Raw genomic sequence first — 6,829 nt, 5'->3', positions numbered from 1 at the left:
AATAAAGCCTCATTGCTTCTGACTGTGTAAACCAGTGCGGGTTGGGGCAAAGGAAGAAACTGCTGGTCTCTCAGCAGAGTACACTTTTTTAAAGGGCCCCCATGGTCCTAGAACATCCGCAGACCCACCCACTGTGGAAACGACCACCAGGACAACAGCTAGAGAGGCGCCAGTCCCATATAGAAGTGAGAGAGGTGCCTGGAAAAGGGGCGAGTGCTGAGCAAGCGGCATTATTCCCTCTCAGACCTCTCCCCAACATACAGCGCCACAACATGGTCGCCCTACAAAGATGAATACCTAAGGCTCCACCCCTTAAATGTAACAGGTGTCACAGCTCAACATAAGACACAGAGGCAAACAAACACAGAAGCTTGTCAAAATGAGAGAAAGAGAAATATGGCCCAAGAGAGGGAACTGATCAAGGTTCCAGTGGGTAAACTAAGCAGCAAGGAGATAGCCAACCTAACAGACATACAGTTCAAAACACTGGTGATAAAAATGCTCACAGGCTTGACAGATATGCTTAAGTATGGCAAACACATAAGGGAAGAAGTGAAGCCTACGCTAAATGAAGCAAAAGAAAATCCACACAAAACCAATGGTGAAGGGAAGAAAACCGGGGTTCAAATCAATGATTTGGAACATAGGGAAGAAGAAAACAATCAACCAGTACAGAATGAGGAAATAAGAATGAAAAAAAAAAAATGAAGAGAGGCTTAAGAACCTCTGGGGAAACTTTAAACATTCCCATATCCGAATCACAGGGGTGCCAGAAGGAGAAGAGGAAGAGCAAGAAATCAAAAGCTTATGTGAAAAAATAATGAAAGAAAACTTCCCAAATTTGGTGAAGGAAATAGACATACAGGTCCAGGAAGGACAGAGAGTCCTAAACAAGCTAGACCTAAAAAGGACCACACCAAGACATGTCATATCTAAAATGCCAAATGTTGAAGATAAAGGGAGAATCTTAAAAGCAGCAAGAGAAAAGCAGAGAGTTACCTACAAAGGGGTGCCTATAAGACTATCAGCTTATTTCTCAAAAGAAATTTTGCAGGCAAGAAGGGACTGGCAAGAAGTATTCAATGTGATGAAAAGCAAGCACCTACAACCAAGATTACTCTATCCAGCAAAGTTATCATTTAGAATGGAAGGGAAGATAAAGTGCTTCCCAGACAAGGTGAGGCTAAAAGAGTTCATCATCACCAAGCCATTATTACACGAAATGTCAAAGGGACTTACTTAAGAAAAAGAAGATCAAATCTATGAACACAAAAATCACAACAAACTCACAATTATCAAAAATAGAATCTAAAAAAGAAAAAGAAAACCAACTAAGCAAACCAGAATAGGAACAGAGTCATAGGTATGGAGATAATTTGGAGGGTTATTAGCTGGGTTGGGGACTAGGAAGAGACGGGGAAATGGTGCGGGGATTAAGAAGCATAATTTGTTGGTACAAAATAGACAGGGAGGAGTTAAGAATAGTATAGGAAAGGGTGAAGCCAAGAACTTACATGCACAACTCATGGACCATGAACTAAGGGGGCGTGGTATTGTTTGAGGGAAGGGGGTTACTGGGTGGAGGGGAGCAAAGATAAAAAAAATGGGACAACCGTAACAACTTAATAAAGTATACTTTAAAAAAAGAGTCTCTCTTTACTTTAACCTTTGGCATTTTAATTACGATGTGTCTCAGTGTGGTCCTCTTTGGGTCCATCTTGTTTGGGACTGTCTGTACTTCCTGGACTTGAATGTCTACATCCTTTGCCAAATAAGGGAAATTTTCTTTCATTATTTTTTCAAATAAATTTTCATTCTTTTGCTTTTCCTCTTCTCCTTCTGGCACCCTTATGATTCAAATCTTGGTACATTTGAAGTTTTCCCAGAGGTTCCTAAGCCTATCCTCATTTTTTTAATTGTTTTTTCTTCATGTCTGATTGAATGCATTTTCCTTCATTATGTTCCAAATTGTTGATTTGATTCTCGGATTCATGCTCTCCACTGTTGGTTCCCTGTAGATTTTTTGTTATTTCACTTAGTGTAGCCTTCATTACTCCCTTGTGTTTTTGCCATACTCAGTGAGTTCTTTGAGAATCCTGATCACTAGTGTTTTGAACTCTGCATCTTATAGGTTGGTTATCTCCATTTTGGTTAGTTCTTTTTCTGGGGTTTGTTTTCTTCTTTTATTTGAGCCATACTTCTTTGTCTCCTAAATTTGGCAGCCTCCCTTGGTTATCAGACTTCCATGCAGCTTGATTTTATGGTAATTATGTTTTATACTTGTTTTAAGATACAGTTGTAATTCTCTCTGCGGTTATGTGAGGAGGCAAAGCATGTCTACCTATGCTTCCATCTAGTAAACACAGTAATTTTTAATAATGGATAAAATTCAGGTACCAATGTCACTCCTCTGCCTAACTTCCCCCTTACCTTGAAGCTCATTTCTTCTCCTTTCTGCAGCAGCCACAGAGCACTTTCAAAAGCTTTTGTACTGGCAATATCCTTTTCCAAGAAATTTTCCCCCAGAAATATTGATTCACAGCATACCATCAGTCTGTCCCTTGTATCTTGCTTCTACAATGTTTGCCATGAGCCTTCCATAGCCAATTATCCAAAAGTTGCAAATTATACCCACCCCTAATCCCTGTATTTCCTGTACACTTCCCCTGATTGATTGATTGATTGATTTTCTTTGTCATTTACAGTGTACTTGGTCAGTTTCCCGTTCTGAAATGTAAGTTTCATGAGGAAGTTTTGTTCTTTGCTCTATTACCAGTGTCTAATACTTGCTTGGCATGTCATTCATTTGTTGAAATGAATGGGTAAATGTTAAAGCCTAAATAAAAGCTCATAGCAATGAGAAATAATAATAGCAATGGCAAATTCTTGAACTGTACACTGCCAAAGTAATTAGTTATAAGTATTTTGCTTTCTGGTTTGTTTACCATTAGTTCTTTTAGTACAGACAAATAAAAAACTATGTTTATGACTTATAATGGTCATCAGGTTTCTTCTCCATGCTCCTCCGATACGCCTTTAAGGACTGCAGCGAGGGTGTCTTCATTCACACCAGATCCGATGGCAAGCTCTACAACCTGGCCCGTCTACGAGCCAAGACCAAAGTCAAAGAGGTGCTCATCCGTGAGATGCTCTTCGCCGACGACGCAGCTTTGACATCACACTCCGAAGAGGGACTCCAGCAGCTAGTCACTTGCCTTTCCCACGCATGCAAGGAGTTCGGACTAGCCATCAGCCTGACGAAGACGAACGTTATGGCTCAAGGCACGGGGACTCCCCCATGCATCACCATCGACGGATACACCCTGGAGGTTGTCAACGATTTCACTTACCTCGGGTCCACCATCTCGAGCTCTCTGTCAGTCGACTTGGAGGTCAATCGGAGAATCGCCAGGGCAGCCACAGTTATGGCCAGACTGAACCGGCGAGCGTGGAACAATTCCAGCCTCACTGAGAAAACCAGACTGCGCATCTACCAAGCTTGCGTACTCAGCACTCTCCTCTATGGCAGCGAGACGTGGACCACCTACGCAAGGCACGAAAGGAAACTCAACAGCTTCCACATGAGGTGCCTGCGACGCGTCCTGCATGTCGCCTGGCAGGATAAGGTCCCCAACACCGAGGTGCTGAAGCGAGCCAATATGAGCAGTTTGCATGCAGTTCTTAGCGAGAGACGCCTCAGGTGGCTCGGCCATGTCAAAAGAATGGATGCAGGCCGTATCCCCAAAGACCTCCTCTACGGCGAGCTAGCAGAAGGCCAGAGGATGACAGGGCGCCCAAAACTGCGGTTCAAAGACATCTGCAAAAAGGACATGACACAATGCTCCATCAATCTCAACACATGGGAAGTTCAAGCAGACGACCGCCTAGCCTGGAGGCTCGCGGTCAGGCAAGGTACGTCCTGCGCAGAGGCTGCGCGCAACGAGGAGGCGGTCCAGAAAAGATCGAGGCGGAAGCAGCGTCAACAGCAGCAACAACGGCCATCTGCCTTCACCTGTACCAAGTGCGGCAGGGATTGTCACTCCCAAATCGGACTGCACAGCCATTCTCGGCGGTGCAGATAGACTCTCAAGAAGCTACGCCATCGTCTCTCGAGACGGACGGCTGCCGACGACGACGACGGTCAATAGGTTATGTGATATTACAGAACTCTGCTGGTAGAATTGCAGTCCCAAGGCATAACTTGGAATGCTCATCAGGAATTAAGGTGCCTTCTTGTTTATGTGATATTACAGAGTTTTGTCTGGTAGAATAAGCAGGGGAGTCTCTGTTCTGGAAATAGCCCTTTGAAGTGAATTCTGACTGATTGGTCAACCTATGCTTATAAACTTCAGAAAATAGTTTTCTGTTTGTAATACTGCTTGTGTTATGTATAATCTGGACTCAGGAAAAATGATGGCCAATGAATGAGTCTTTAAACTACTATATTGTACTGCAATTAGAGTTGTTTTGTCAAAGATCAGGAAAATGGGATGAAATACCTATGTACAGGCTTTCATGACTTCACATAATAAAGAGGCAGAATTAAGAGGAAACAGATATTAATGGTCCAGAGAAAAATGAATTTGCCTGTGGCAGATAACATAAGCACAGAAGAGAGAAATCAGGAAGATCAGGATGGCTACTATGAGCATGGTCAATGTTTTCCTTTGGTCCCTCCAGCTCTGTGGGGATCCTCCTCCTTACTTGGCTGAGGGAGCTGAAGGAGGTGAGACTAAGTTTGTCTCTTTGTCCAGAACCCATCAAGAAACTAAATTCAGTGGAGGATAAGCCCTCCTGGGGCAGGAAAATCATACTGCAAGGGAAAAGGGAGCTGAAAAATGAGTGCCCCACATGAGTGAAAAGGAAGTCAGAGTCTGAGAACTCAAGTTATGCTAGGGAAAGGAAACAGCTCTAATGAGGAATGACAGCCTATTAAAGTCACCCCCAAGTAACTTGAGTAAAATTTACAGTGGGGGGGACAAAGTTCAAACCTTTTTGATTGATACTGGAGATAGATCTCCATCAGAAAAAAACAAAAGAAGAAGAAGAAAAATAATATCAAGGGCAGTGCCTGTTTAAGGACTGGCAAATAGACTACCGAGGGTCTGAGGATGAAAATATGTGTTAGTCTTTGTTGATAACTTTTTAGGATATATAGAGGCCTATCATACTAGTACTGAGAAATCCTCAGGGGTAATAGAAGTCCTACTGAAGGAAATAACTCCTTGGTTTGGCCTACCTAGCAGTATCCACAGTGATAATTGACCTGCTTTTATTTCAGAAATTACACAGATTAGTTAATTTTTAGGAATCAAGTGGAGACTTCATTCAGCATGGAGACCCCAGGCTTGTGGGAAGGTAGAGAAGATGAAGAATACCTTGAAGAAAAATGTAACCAAACTGTGTCAAGAAACTCATTTCCATAGGGATCAAGTTTTACCTATTGCCCTGCTCAGAATAAGAGTGGCTCCTCAAAATGGGATTCAATTAAGTCCTCATGAAATTGAGTATGGGTGAGCATTTCAGGTTATAATTGGGGTAGGAGACATGTATATAGATCAAGAAGTGAAGGTAAAAAACTATGTACAACATCTAAGTCAGACCTTAGCTATAATTAATGACCATGCTTGCACTAGAGATCTCTCCCCGACAGGTTCACTACATTCCTTTGAGCCTGGAGATAAGATGCTACTCAAGACTTGGAAGACAAGATCCCCAGAAATCCAACTAGAAGAAAAGTGGACTGGACTTTGAGATGGCCAATATTTATAATTGGGGTCCGATGGTAATTTTAAATGACAGGGAAATGTTTCCTTTAACAATCACTAATGTAGCCCCACCTGGAGAGTATACAACTTTTGTCAGCTGTACTAAAAGCTGTTTTATGCTTTCAGCAGATTTGGAGATGAATTGCAACAGTATCACTAATGTATCTTATGACCTTAATTATGTCAAACTACCTGCAGGACAGTTTCTAATATATGGAAGAACTGTTTAGTCAAGAGCAAAATGATTACTTCCATATAAAACTAATCTCATAGAAATGAGATAACTAACAGAGGGGAATGAGAGGGGAACTCAAGAGTTAAAGATTTTAGTTGTAGTAATGAGTGACAGGCTTAATGCATTGAGTGATTAATGCATGTGGAAAGCTGTTATTCCAAGAACTGGAATACATGACCTACATGACTCCAGGAGCGATTCAACCTTTGTGCACCATGGCATCTGCAAACAATCTAGATAGTACCTGAGCCATTGTGTTCCAGGGAGAGAATTTCTGGGATGCAGATAAAGAATTGTTGATTAGTAGACAAAGAAAATCTAGGAAAAGCACTACCAGGCTGCAACTCTTATCTAATTAACCTTTTTTCCAAACCCCTTACCTACCCTTTTCATCTACTTATAAAAAGATCAGTTTGAGATCAGATGTTAAGATAATTTTTAGGGTAAATAATCCTCCATCTTCTCAGATTCCTGGTATCTGAATAAAGCACTTATAAAGATGAAATCCTTGTCTCTACTTATTGGTTCTGGTAGTGACAATCAGCACAAATGCTGACTTTTCTAGTTTCATAATCACACTCTCCAAGAACACAGCAAGGACAAAATGTGAAATAACTGAAGGAGGGGTAAGATTTTTATATCAAATGATATAGACCCTACAAATTTCAGCAACAATAAAATTGTAAGTGAAATTTAGTGAGAAGTTGCCTCATTACCAAGCACTCATAGTTTTATCTTGTTCTATCTAGTTTATCAAAAGCTTGTGGTTTTTCCAAAATAAGTAGTTGATTTCTTGTACTTTTGGTATTTCTATAACATTTCAAAC

The sequence above is a fragment of the Furipterus horrens genome, unplaced genomic scaffold (assembly GCF_987537825.1).
Source record: "Furipterus horrens unplaced genomic scaffold, mFurHor1.1.pri manual_scaffold_3, whole genome shotgun sequence".
Classification (NCBI taxonomy): domain Eukaryota; kingdom Metazoa; phylum Chordata; class Mammalia; order Chiroptera; family Furipteridae; genus Furipterus; species Furipterus horrens.
Note: the sequence above shows the minus strand (reverse complement) of the source record.